The sequence below is a fragment of the Lactuca virosa genome, chromosome 3 (assembly GCF_052849685.1).
Source record: "Lactuca virosa cultivar CGN04683 chromosome 3, Lactuca_virosa_CGN04683_v6, whole genome shotgun sequence".
NCBI lineage: Eukaryota > Viridiplantae > Streptophyta > Magnoliopsida > Asterales > Asteraceae > Lactuca > Lactuca virosa.
Genome location: NC_136428.1, coordinates 367,762,074 through 367,776,382, shown reverse-complemented (window position 1 = coordinate 367,776,382; position 14,309 = coordinate 367,762,074).

The window sequence follows — 14,309 nt, the reverse complement described above, 5'->3', positions numbered from 1 at the left end:
GAGCAAAAATCACACTCACATATACATCGACTAACTTCTCAACCAAGGAGGTCTCCCGAACAGCTAGGGAGTAGGCACTCTTGGTCAGACGATCCACTATAACCCATATCACATCGAATCCCTTAGCCGTCCGTGGTAACTTGGTGATGAAATCCATGGTGATTTGTTCCCATTTCCACAAGGGAACCTCCAACAGCTGGAGCTTGCCATGTGGCCTCTGGTGCTCAGCTTTGACCATCCGACATGTCAAGCACCTCTCAACATTCTAGGCTATATCCCTCTTCATGCACGACTACCAATAGCTAAGCCTCAAATCCCTATACATCTTGCTGGCTCCAGGGTGTATCAAAAATCTGGACTTATATGCCTCCTCCAACACAGTCTGCCTAATCCCACCAAAATATGGCATCTAAACCTCAACACACCGCTTTAAGAATCCACGACTGTCGATAGAAAACCTGTCAATCTTTTCTCTGATTGTCTCTTGTTTCCAATTTCGCTTCTTGACTCTCTCGACCTGGGCCTCTCTGATCAAGTCAAAAAGCGGAGAATCAATCGAAATTCTCATACATATTCTCCCAAAAAAAGAACTAGCCGACTTGAGGCTCAAGGTATCAGTGACTACATTCGCTTTCCCCGGGTGATAAAGAATCTCGCAGTCATAATCCTTGACTATGTCAATCCATCTAAGCTTTCTCATATTTATATTCGGTTGATCCATAAGATATCTCAAACTCTTGTGATCCATGTAGATGGTACACTAGACCTTATACAGATAATTCTAGAAAATCTTGAGGGAAAACACCACTGCCCCCAACTCCAGATCATGCATAGGGTACCACACCTCGTGCAGCTTCAGCTGCTGAGAAGAATACACGATAACCCTCCCTTGGTGCATAAGAACTGCCCCCAGACCAGTGATGGATGCATCATAATATACAACAAAATCCTCAACACCCTCACGGAGGATCATAATATAACTTCTGTCTCAGTGTCTCAAATGTAGCCTGCTGCTTAGGCCCCCAGTGAAAATCCACACCCTTCCTCGTAATACGAGTGAGGGGTATAGAAATCCTGAATAAATCTCCGATTATACCCCGCTATACCCAGAAAATTCCTGATCTCCAAGGGAGACTTCGGAACCTACCACTGCATAACAACCTTAATCTTGGCATGGTCGACCAAAATCCCATTCTGGTTAATGAGGTTTCCTTAGAACTGGACCTCCTGTAACCAAAACTCATACTTCGAGAACTTGACATACAACCATTCCCTCCTCAAAGCTCCCAAAAACTCTCGAAGGTGCTCCTCATTCTGCTCCCTGGTCGAGGAATAGAGCAAGATATCATCAATAAAAACAACAATTGATCGATCGAGCATCGACATGCACACTTGATTCATGAAATCCATAAATGCCGCAGCAGATTGGTGAGCTCAAACTACATCACCACGAACTCGTAACGACCATAACGAGTCTGAAACATTGTTCTCTCCACACCCTCCTCTCTAACCCTCATCTGATGATACCTTGACCTCAAATTGATCTTGGACAACCAAGATGCACCTTGCAGCTGATCGAAGAGATCATCAATCCGTGAAAGTGGGTAACAGTTCTTCACCGTTAACTTGTTCAACTCGCGATAATCAATACACATGCGATGAGACCCATCCTTCTTCTTCACAAAGAAGATTGGTACTCCCCAAGGCGAACTTCTTAGTCTGATAAACTGCTTGCCAAACAGCTACTAAAGCTGTGAGGACAACTCATGCATCCCTGGTGGTTCTAATCGGTACGCCGCCTTGGCAATCAGGGGTGCACCGGGGACCAAATCAATCATGAAGTCAACCTGGATCTCAGGAGGCACAAAGGGTAATTCCTATGGGAACATCCAAAACCGAAACCTCCTTCGCCCGAGTGTCAACCACATACACGAGGTAACCCATACACCCATCCTGTAGATACTGCCCAACCCTAGCATCATAACAAGAGGCTGATCCAACTCTGGTACCATCTCCATATATAAAAAGTTTTCCCCTACTTGGGGTTCGAACTACAACCCGCTGCCCTTCATAATCTATCATGGCACCGAACCTTCTCAACCAGTCCATCCCTACTATGACATAAACATCCCCCGTAGGAATAGGGTTCAAATCGGGTAAGACACTAAAACAATCTCCAAAATGTAACCCCAAAAAATGCTCGATGCAGAAACCCCATGCTCGTTGGCAATTGAAACTCGCAACGGGCACGCCAGCTCTCCAATAGACATATCAAAACTCCTACTAAAGGACTGAGACACAAAGGACCGAAGAGCACCCGATTCAAAAAACGTAAGAGTAGGCAAGGAGTTCACTAAGAAGGTACGTAGCATAATCAAAAACATATGCATACGATAAAACAATTTGACGGAATAATAAATGAAAAGTACCAGTAACAACGCCCGATGCCTCCTCTGCTGTGAGCTGGAAAGCACGACCTCGAGCCCTCAGGGGCTCCGTCCTACCTGGCATCTATCCGTGATTCGAAGAGTAGAAGTAGATGGTGCCTGCACGGTCCTGTCAGCAAGCAAGGGACATTGGTCCTTTAGATGGCCCACGTGCTTACAGTAGTAAAAAAATCTTGGTGCTCGGTGGTAGAGCCTGCTGGCGACATTCCTTTGCAAAGTGTCATTCCCTGCCATATTTGCGGCATGCTGTAGATGATCGCCACATCCCTTGATGAGCTCTCCCACACTTGCCACAAGTGCAGCTCCTCTGTCCCCCAGATCGTGCATCAGTGGGATTGAACCACTTGGTTACAGGCTACGAACGAACGTGCGTTTGTCTCGTCTAGGTCTCAATCTCAATCTCGTGTCTCTGGGCGGAATCCTAAAGCTCGGAGAGGGTACTGTAACAATGGGTAGACACAAACTACTGGATATCTGTCTTGAGCATGCTCAAGTATCACGTCATCTCAACCTGATCCGAAGCAGCAAACTTAGGACAGAATAGATCCCTCTCGGTGAACATCTTGTTGACCTTCGTCACTGTCTCATTCGTCTTCCTAAAATACAGGTACTTCTGAGCCAATCTCTCCCTCTCCAATAGGGGAACATAACTCGTGCGAAACATCTTTGACAACTGCTTCCAAGTAAGAGAAGCCCTCTACTCAAGAGTATAGGAACCGATCAGCAGGTTCCACCGGTCCTTCATGCCCAGTCGAAGGAGCTTCAGGGCACACCTGACCTTCCATTCCTTTGAATAGGAGTAGGTAAAGAAACAACCCTCCACATCCAAAAGCCATCTCATAGTGACAATCGGTTCCTTGACCCTCTCGCACTCCGGGGGATTCGTGTTACTGAATTCCTGATAATGGAATGAACCTCCTCCTCAGCCTCCCACATCAGCGACGACTACGGTGGCTACACTAGTAGCGGTCTCAGTGAAGGCACCATAGCGATCATCAAACAAATCAATCATCACGGTCATGATAGACGCATACAGCTCCGGAATAGAACATTGGGCAGCAGTAGCCACCTCAGTGACAATAAACTCCTATATATGATCAATAGTCAACCTCGACCTATCCTGACCACCTGCTCCAGATCTAGAACCAGATCCTGTCATGAACACCATACTAAAAATGAACCAAAAGATATCAAAAATTCCACAATTCATACTATTGCAACCATCACAGAGAGACTAAACCCTCAAGGTTGTGACTTCCTTGATATACGTACGGGTCCTGTGCTTTCAGTAGTACGGGCCCATACTACCTTCCACACCTACCCGTATTTGTCTCAATGGATCATCATAAACTACACGAAAACAAACCCACAAATAGGATACACATACATTCTATACTCACTCTCTCAAGAGTGGCTAATCATTCCTCAACTGGCCTACTACACCCATACTCACTTATGAAACTTCCACCAACCCTGTAGCCGCTCATTCATGCTAATCGTATATAACGCTGGATTCCATAGACAATCGAATACTTGATTCTACCCTAAGTCCACACCCAAACATGGAATAGGAAATAAGGCTAGACCAAACATTCTCAGGCTATATAATCTTAGTTATGTATACCTATCATGCACACACTAATCAACTACAAAAATGATGCCAATTTCATCTAAAATACAAGAAGTTCTCCTAGGCTATCTGGCATCATACATCAGGAATTTCTATCATGTAATTCCTGAAGATCCATAGCCTATCACTAGCATGTAGTTCTATTATAAATATCATAAACAAATAAAAATGTAGGCAACTTGGGGTATAGTTTCTTGCTCCGACTGATGGTACATATCTCATCCTTCCTTGGTTACTTTTGAAAATAATTTTGAAAACAATTTTGAAAACCATTTTGAAAACTCTTACAGATCCTTAGTTTGAGTCTGGATTCACACGAGAACTTATCTAATTCACTCAAACCAGGGTTATGGTACTAACTTGTAACATCCCAAAAATCTAAGTAAAATTTTCATTTTTAAAAAACAACCAAAAACCATAAATGTTTATAAAACATAGTTTCCAAAGTGTCAAAATCACAAATCAGAGTATCCCAATATCAAATCTCATAAAAACTGAAGTATGTGCACGATCAAGCCTTTGCCTTGCCCCGATCATCTGCAACACCTGAAACATGAAACTTAAACTGTAAGCCAAATCTTAGTGACTTCCCCCAAAATACCACAGACAACCACACAAATATACAAAGTACATGTTGGATCTACAGTGTACCGACTGGATTACCCTGGCCCATAACCTCACAGTTGGATTGAAACTTTGGTGCATAATCTCCCGATTGGATTGCCACTCTGGCTGATAACCTCTCGGTTGGATTGCCACTCTGGCCCACAACCTCCTGGTTGGATTGCCACCGGGTTTTGTTGGTGTAACATCCAAAAATCTCAAGGTAAAAATTTCATTTTTAATATAATGAAAAGACCCATTTATCATTTACTTAAGCACTTAGACGTATTTGATAATAAAACAGTTATCATAGTACAATCCCAAAATCCCACAGTTGCAGAAAACATGGGTGTATGCGCTGCGATCAAGCCGGACCCTTCCCTTTCGAACCGAAAGTACCTGAAACCTTAGACAATAACTATATGCAAAAAGCTTAGTGAGTTTCCTAAAATACCACATACCATACATAAGATACGAGTCATACGTATCATACATATCAAACATATCAAACATGAAATAGGAGGTGCTATGTGCCAACCATAGCCTTCCCATTATGCCACGAGCCGTATCATGGGTTTTCCTTGCCAGGACGGGGGCCAACCCTGGGTCTTACAGTCAAGTGCTAGGAGCCACCTCCTAGTCTTCCATGCAAGCATCACAAAGACAACTAGCATACAATCTACATCAACCTATCTACTTAACTGCCAGGGTACAAACCCTGGTCTTGCATACTGATTTTCCCGGAGCCACCTCCGGGTCTTTCATACAAATGCCAAGGGCCACCCCATGGTCTTTTCAAAATACATAAGACAATGGTCCAACATTGGTGCCTTCGACCTATAGTACAGAGAGGACACTCACCTCAGACAACTGAAACCTACGGATAAATCTCTGACTGCTGATCCACCAAAATCCTCGCGCTATCAAATACCAGAATAACATCCAATTAATAATTAGGTCGTGACTCACATTAAGATTCCAAATTAGGGTAAAAGACCTTTTTACCCTTCCTCTAACTTGGCCCAAGCACAAGGCCCAATCTAAATGTACAAAAGCCCAAAATCCAAAATAAGAATCTAAGGCCCAAATATGGCCTAATTTTCCAAATTGGGCCCCATCCCTTTCATGGGCCTTTTCCCCAAAAAGTCCAACAAAATCTCAATAACCCAACCCATGAATTATGATGGCCCAAAATGGCCCAATACAACCTAGCCCACTCAAGCCCAAAACTGAAGACCAAAAGAATCCAACCTACGGAGTACGTTGGGCGTACTCAGCCTATACACGCATCATAAAGCTTAAAAGGTTTGTATGTGCAACGTATATACTTCTACGCGTCGCGTACCCACCAGCTTGGCCAACTTTCCCAGTTCAGCTCTTAATACAATAAGACTTTGATCCAAACTCAGATTTGATTTCCCTAAGGTGGATAATCACATAAAGTAGCCAACTTTATGTGCATACATGGCTTAATGGGGATCTGGAGCTCTAAAGAGCTTAATAAACTACTTAATACATGCATGAAACCAAAAGCACGATAAAGTTTGCATCTTTATGCCTAAATAACTCTTAATATGAACTTATCTATAAAGCTAAGCTCCAAAAATGGCCTTAAATCCCAATCACCAACCAAAAAGGACCAAATTGACCAAATACATGCCAACGAGTAGATCTACAAAATGAAATGGCAAGGTTTGAACTTTATACCTCACAAGCCACCAAAAGAAGTTGCTAAAGCTGGATCTCAAAGCCCTCCTCCAAAGAATAAGTCTTCAAGCTTCTTCTTCTTCCTCTAGATACACTAAACCCTCCACAAAAACTTCACAAGAGCTCAAAAGAACCCAAACAATGGCTAAGGAATGAATTAGGGTTTCAAGGGTAAGGAGGCTGGTTAAACAAGGCAAAAAGAAGCTAACTTATGGCTTATATAGGGTACAACCCTTAAATTTAGGGTTTTTCTTTCCTCCTCGTACTCCATGCGTACTCCTCGTACGCCCAGTATACGAGGCCTCAAACATGCGACCATCCATCACTAGTACGCTAAGCCTGCACATGAGGTACACCCCGCGTACTAGCTTCTCAGCTAGTATGCTAAGCGTAAACTGTTGTATGCCCAACATACTACTTACTAGGGCTAAAATGTAGTTCTTCCAATTCCGAAGGGCAACAAGGAACATCTCCATTTCCAAGCGTTACAACTCTCCCAATTAAATTAGATTTCATCCTTGAAATCGTCCCTTACCATCCCAAGCACACCAGACAGCTTGAACAACAAAATCACAACCCCAAGTGTACTACAACCCTCCCAAAGGCAACCAAACCCGACCTTAGCAGAACTCACCAACCTGATGAAAAACGAATCCTTGATCCCATACAGAAAACCACTTCTACCTTCCGAAACCTAAAATCTCGAATTGGTCTGAATCTCCGACAGACCGCCCACATTGAACCACTACCAGGCCAAATCCTCTTTGAATTCCACACAAAACAAAACGCTTCCAACCCTTGATTATGTTGATGCTTCAATTGGGAACAAAAACACTGACCATTCATTGTTAAAGAACACTGTTACTTGACAAAATGATCAGATGATCCTTCGAGTAGAAGACTCATCCCTGCAACGGTTAGACTCAGACGAGAGCTACGCAACAGGGTGAAATCAATTACTTTAAGATTATTTAATCCAAGCTGCAAGTGACTTAGAACATTCCTCAAATTACAAGAGACTCCACATACGAATCCCAAATCACTAATACTGCCTCGACTCACCATGATGCCCCCTAGCTGCTTTCCAAAAGCAGCCGAGACCTCCCTGGTCCAACCTTACCTACCAACTCACCAATGCACCGGATTCCCACTCGGTTGCTGAGTCAAATAGACGTACACTGTCGCCCCATAAGATTTTCAAATGAAAGCCTCATATGGAAAATATTTCCCTAGCTATCTCGCCACTTATGGCTCCAACAATCTTTTTGATCCAACCGATCATAATAGCCCGATCCAACTTGCGCTACCAAATCCCATGCTAAGAGTGAAAGCTACATGACCAACTGTAGTCTTATATCACAACTGGCGTCCAACGACCTACCACTTTTCTAATTCCATGAATGTTGTGGCCTTCCCACAATTTTAAAAACCGACCTACTCTAGTCTAATCCATCCAAAGAAATCCATAACCAATCCTGGATTTGCCATGCCCTCACCGCTGCACAAGGACCGGTGAATGCTATTGGCCATCCCGCAGTCTTATAACACTCCTACAATAACTACCAATCTAGTGGATGCTACGAGCCACCCCACAGTCCTACAACACTCCTACACTATCTGCCAACCAAGTGAATGCTACGGGCTACCCCGTGGTCTTACAACACTCCTATCTTGCCATGGCCACTTCCCATGATCTTACCGCTCAGCTATCAATCCATCCATACTCATCTTGAGTCGAACACGCACCAGAAGATGCGCCCAAACCAGGGCTCGGGTCGTGCTTGTAACCCCAACACGGGTCCATAAAAAGCCTGATATCCATTACCAAGAAGGCGCTAACCAACTATTGGGAAGTTTCCTGAACTCCCAACTCAGACAATCCTTAATTGAGACGGCCACTTGGGCCGCCTTCCTTCCTGAAGGGGATGTGAAGCTCATCCTAGTTTCACACCCGATTCCGCTCTCGGAAATTTGAACGGTTCTCCCCCACTTCGATTCGACGAAGTTCTCCCAGCCCATGAAGTTTGATGGATTCCCAATCCATCTTTCCTCCTTACAGTCGAACCGTCGACAACTTGCGCTTACCAAAACTAGTGTTCCATCACCAGCCCATCCCAATGCCCGCACCAGTCTCAAAATCCATATAAACACTCCTCGTAATCTCAGCAAATCCGACAACCCCAAACGCTTTCAATGATACAGCAACCAAATCCTGAAGTCCTTCATGCTGGTGACAAAGAACAAAACCCTAGCAATAGATCACTTCCCCTGGTACTCCCAGTGCCCAACCAAGCTCATGCGACTACCACCACTATCTTCTTGCCACCGCTCCTTCCCTAGAAACAGTAGTGATTGAACCAAAAAGTTCTTCCATAGACGATTGCCGATCCCACCAGATCAAATGCTAAAGCCTCTTAAACCTGACTATACTGGAGAACTAACCCGCTCATCCTGACCATAGACCTTCCAACAATACCCTTAGACTGATCCCGATAAAGAACCGGAACAACAGAACACACTGAAACAAACTCAATTAAGATACAACCCCTTACTGACCCACTAATGATTTACGCCATGCAAATGACATATAATAATTCTTGATGATACAACCCAAACAATTAATAGAGAATTAAACCAAAGATAATGCTTACCCAACCGATACAAATCCCAAAAAATATAAATATTGATAATAACTAAGGAGAAAGCAAAAGATAACATACCCACAATATCACCTGTTGGAGTCCTCGCCTCCCCTGTCTGACACTTCAATGCTTGACTCCTCTCTGATGCGACTCCTTCCCTACCCTATCGACCACCAATGATCCTTAAAGTAACCGGAGCAGATGTACTCATTTCGCCTCCCCTCAACATCGGACAGTCGTCCTTCTTGTGGCCCACTTAGTTGCATTGAAAACATAACAGGCTTCCCCCCGAGGGCAATCCCTGATGAGATGACCAACCCTGGCACACTTGTAGCAACCTATCCCCTAGAACTACAAACCCCATCATGGAGTTTTCCGCATGTGTTGCACTTACCCCGACCTTGCTGGCCCCTCAATCACTGATCTGAAGTCTTGGGTTTCTTCCCGGGACCCTCCACTGTCTGCACCTGATCTGGCCCCCTCTTCCCCAGGTGCTCCAAATCGATCTCCTGCTCTCACACTCTAGAAATCATATCATTCAAGGTCTTGCACCCTGATATATTCACAAACTTCCTGATTTCATCCCTCAACATATCATGATACCTTACATTCTTCATTTCCTCATCCGCTGCATACTACGGAACCAATAAAGCCCTCTCATGGAACTTGGAATTGATATCTACCACAATCTCAGTAGTCTGGCAGAGATCCTGAAACTCTCGCGTCAACTGCTTCACCTCAATCACCTGTGCAAACTCAGCTCGGAACCTAGTCGAAAAAAGATACCACGTCATCGCATCAATAACATCAACAACATCATCACCCACCTCACGTCCTACCTCCTCCCACCAATCATGTGCCCTGTCCTTCAAAAGGAAGGAAGCAAATCTGACATTCGACTCCTCGGGGCAGAAACTCGTCTTGAACGTGTTAGCCATATTTGCTAACCACCTCCTACTAGAAATGGGGTCCCTCTCTCCAGAGAACGTGGTAGCTCCACAAGCATGAAACTCACGGAAAGAAAAAGTGAGAGCTCCAACGATAGGCATAACCTCAGCATGGAACATGCCCAAGTACTCATCCAAAATCTCCAGAATCCCCTCCTTGACTGTACCAAAGATGACAGGAGTCTGCTCCAAAATACCATGGGTAATCTCTGACGATATAAACTCCTGCATTTTCTCGTTAATCGGCTCGATACCTGTACCATATCTGGAACTAGAACCAAAACCTACTTTCTGAATGCTCATCACCAAACTGAAATACAACATGCAAAAGATCAGAACATACCCAAGGATCCTTATCCCACAAGCTTCCTAAATTCTCCAAGAATCTCCTCGATTCGAATATGGGTCCTGTGCTTGTTGGATTAGGTGTCTAAGCCCATAATTATAATTGGTATGTACTTAAATTGACAGTAGCACAGTCCTTTTGGGCTGCCTTCATACTAGCAACTAGATAGGATGACCTTTTGAGAAAAAGGAAGAATTTATTATTTGGTTAATAAATTGAAATAAATGATTTATTAATGTATTACGAAAATAATATATTAATTGGAAATCATATTATGTAATTGATATTTAATCAGAAATTGATTTTAAATTAATTTTGGGATTAAAGGAATTAATTAAAAATGTAGGGACTATTTGGCAATTTATTGATAGGTGTGGTTTTGGGCTCTTGGACCACCCTAGAAGGGTTGGACGAAAACTTCTAGAGAGGCCTTAGAATTTTCGTCCAAGGCCTATGGGATGGGAGTTCATGGGCTGCTTAGGCCTTAAGCTAAGGAATTAGGGCTTCCACCTTAAAACCCTAACTTTGGCTCTAAGCTACCAACAACTATATAAAGGGAATACCCCTTTGAGATTTCGACTACCATTCTAACCATAAGAAGAGCCGAAATCTTGAAGCTTCCTCCTCCTCCTCCTCTCTAATGCATCCTCTTGCTAAGTGTGTTTGTGAGCCATTAGAGGTGTTACACTTGTGACACTAGTTCTCAAGCTTCAACAACTTCAAGGAATTGTTTATTATTACTATATAACAATCAAAGGTTAATCTACTATCTCTTATTATGAATTTTGATTATAGTAGATGCCTCCTAGGGTTTATTTTTATGTTCAATACTTGCGTGTCCAATAGTGAAAACATAGATCCTACAAATTAGGGTTGCATGAACACATAGGGATTGTTCGTTATGCTCAAAACTCATCATTGGTATCAGAGACTAGGATTGTTTTCTATTGAATATGATGCAATTGGTTGAACTTGACAATTAGGGTTTATGGCAATTAATCCCTTTGGCCATATGATTTTTTCAAATTTGGGTTTCCTAACCCTTGTTTTCGAATATTTTGATTAGGGTTTTAATCCTTCCCTTTGGCCTACAAAATTCGAAATTTAGGGTTTTCTAACCCTAGGATTTTTCGAAAATAAGGCAAGGATTGAAAACCTTTCCTTCCTCCCCAAGATTTGGTAATTTCGAAAATTAGGGTTATCGGTAGGGTTCTTACTTTTGGTAATTATCTTCTTATGTGATTTACTAGATAATTATAGAATTTTATAATATCCCTCCCATATTTTTGAAATTTAGGGGTAAGGGATTAAGTTAAATTAATTTGATTAATTTAATGGATAATCCTTAATTGATTTAATAAATTAATTAAAGGTTTAATTAATAGATAATTATTAAATAAAAGCTTTTGAATTTTAAATTTAAATTTAAATTGTTTTTAATTTCGAAATTTAAAGATTTAAAAACCCAAGTATTTTGAAATGTTTAAAATACACCTTATACTATATGTAAAATTAAAAGTTTAATATTTACTATATGTATAAGACAAGTTATTCGAACCGCTAGTACGCCTCATTCATGAAGACGATCTATAAGGGGAGTTTAAAGAAGCGGCCTATAAAATGACCGCCATTGGGTATCTACTCTTACGCACTGCTCCCTTGTTTGGTGGAGGGTTGTTAGCCAAACAGGTTTTATAGGACACTTAATTCTCATTAATAAGTTTAGTGAAATTAATAAAGAAACCAAATGTTTTCAATAATTTCCCAATCTTAGTTACTTTTGGAATAATGTGAATGCTAATCCATGAAATTGCACACTACACTTTATATAAGTTGTTAGTGGAGCGTGTGTGGTTAACCGACAAAATAATATGGACTAATAAAGGGTGACAATGGGTGTCTCGTAAATTATCATTGATTAGTGGAGCGTGTGTGGCTAACTGGCACATTGATTAGATGATAAATGACATCGAGAGTACCAAGCTAATTTCCATGGTTATTCACATCTTGTTTGCGATCCTCGGTATTCTAGTCACAAATGGAAGAGCATAATCGAGATTAAACATGCCATTGAATAGTTCAATGAATCCCAAAAAATATATGAATTTCATTTAAAAACCTAATTCGTTCAAATTTCGTTTTTCGTGGTGAAATTGGTAAATTGTCATTTACCTACCCTTAAATAATTTACAATTAGATTACAACATCCCTTTTCTGAAATGTGAATTATTTAGTTGGATCCTAGCCTTAATATTTCATTTGAGTGTTATATTATGGATTATTCTTATCTAATCAAAACTTGTCCTTCTTATTTTTTAGATGTCAACTTCAAACAATGCTTCTGGTTCTTCCAACAACAACAACCCCTCCAACAACGTCTCGTTCTTGAGCATCTGCTCATAAGTCACTTTTGATGGCACTAATTATAACGATTGTATGCGAAACATGAATATGGCTTTACGCTTCAAGGACAAGGAGTATGTGCTCGAAAAAGAGCTCGTCGAGATTGATGAAACAAAAGCTACTCCAGAATAAGTAGATGAGTTTAGGAGACATTGCGCTGATGCTACCAAAGTGGCATGCATCATGGTGGATACTATGACTCATGGGCTACAAAGGTTCTATGAGGATTACTGGCCATATGAGATGAACAAGTAGTTGATGGAAAAGTACCATCAACGAGCTCGTCAAGAGAGATACGAGGTAGTAAACCCCCTCATTACCAACAAGTTGAAGGACGGAGAGTCTGTCACGACCCACTTGCAACGTTTGAAACGATATGTGGATCACTTGTTGAAGCTCAATGTGAACTTCGATGAGGAATTGGCTATTGATATAGTCTTGCACTCATTTCCTAACTTTTATGATCAGTTGATCATGACTTATCATTTGAATAGCCAAGAAACCACATTGACTCAGCTTCAGAGCTTGTTGAGAACTGCTGAAAGTGGAATGAAGGGAAAGAGTATTGCTTCCACTCGTACTGCTGTTGCTCCTCTCTTGGCTATTGGGCAAGGAAAGGGGAAGAAGAGGAAAGATCCTCCTAAGCAGAATTGGAAGGGAAAGTCCCAAGCAGGGTCCTCAAGTAATGGATCAAAATGAAAAGCCAGTTCTGATGCTCCTCCTACCTCTGATCCTAAGGAGGCTAGTTGCTTTTATTGCCATGATAAGGGGCATTGGAAAAGAAGTTTCCCCAAATACTTGCAAGACATAAAGTATGGCAAGGCGAAGCCAACCTCGGCAGGTATCTACATTATCCTATCTAAAAACTCATCACATTCTAATTCTTGGGTCCTTGATACAGGATGTGGTTTTCACATTTGTTCTGACTTGTAGGGGCTAAAAAGAAGAAATGATGTGGAGCATGGGAAGATGAACCTGATTATAGGCAATAGGATATCGTCACTTGTTACCAAGATTGACGTTTATTCTTTAGTGCTTAGCAGTGGGTTATGTTTGGATTTGAACAATTGTTGCTATTCTTCAGAAATGACGAGAAACATCATTTCATTTCATGGTTTATATAGACAAGGTTTTAGATGTTCTTTTAATAATGAGAATGGTTCTATCTATGCTTATAAAAATGGTGTATTTTATTTTGAAGCATTACCTTGTGATGGCGTGTATGAAACTGTGATGGTTGTAGACAATTTAGGTAATAGTGTTTTGCAAATTGATTCGTCTAATTGTTTAGAAAAAGCATGCTTGTGGCATAGTCATCTTGGACATGTCAACAAGAAGCACATTTCCTAAATCCAAAAGGATGGAGTGTTGGAATCATTTGACTTAAGATCAGATGATACATGCGAGTCTTATTTACTTGGAAAGATGAGTAAATCACCTTTCACTGGTTCTTGTGAAAGAGGTGAAGGATTGTTGGATCTCATACACACATATGTGTTTGGGCCCTTTAGATCCACTACAAGGGATGCAGATCGATTTTATGTGACTTTTACTGATGATTATAGCAGATATGGATATATCTAC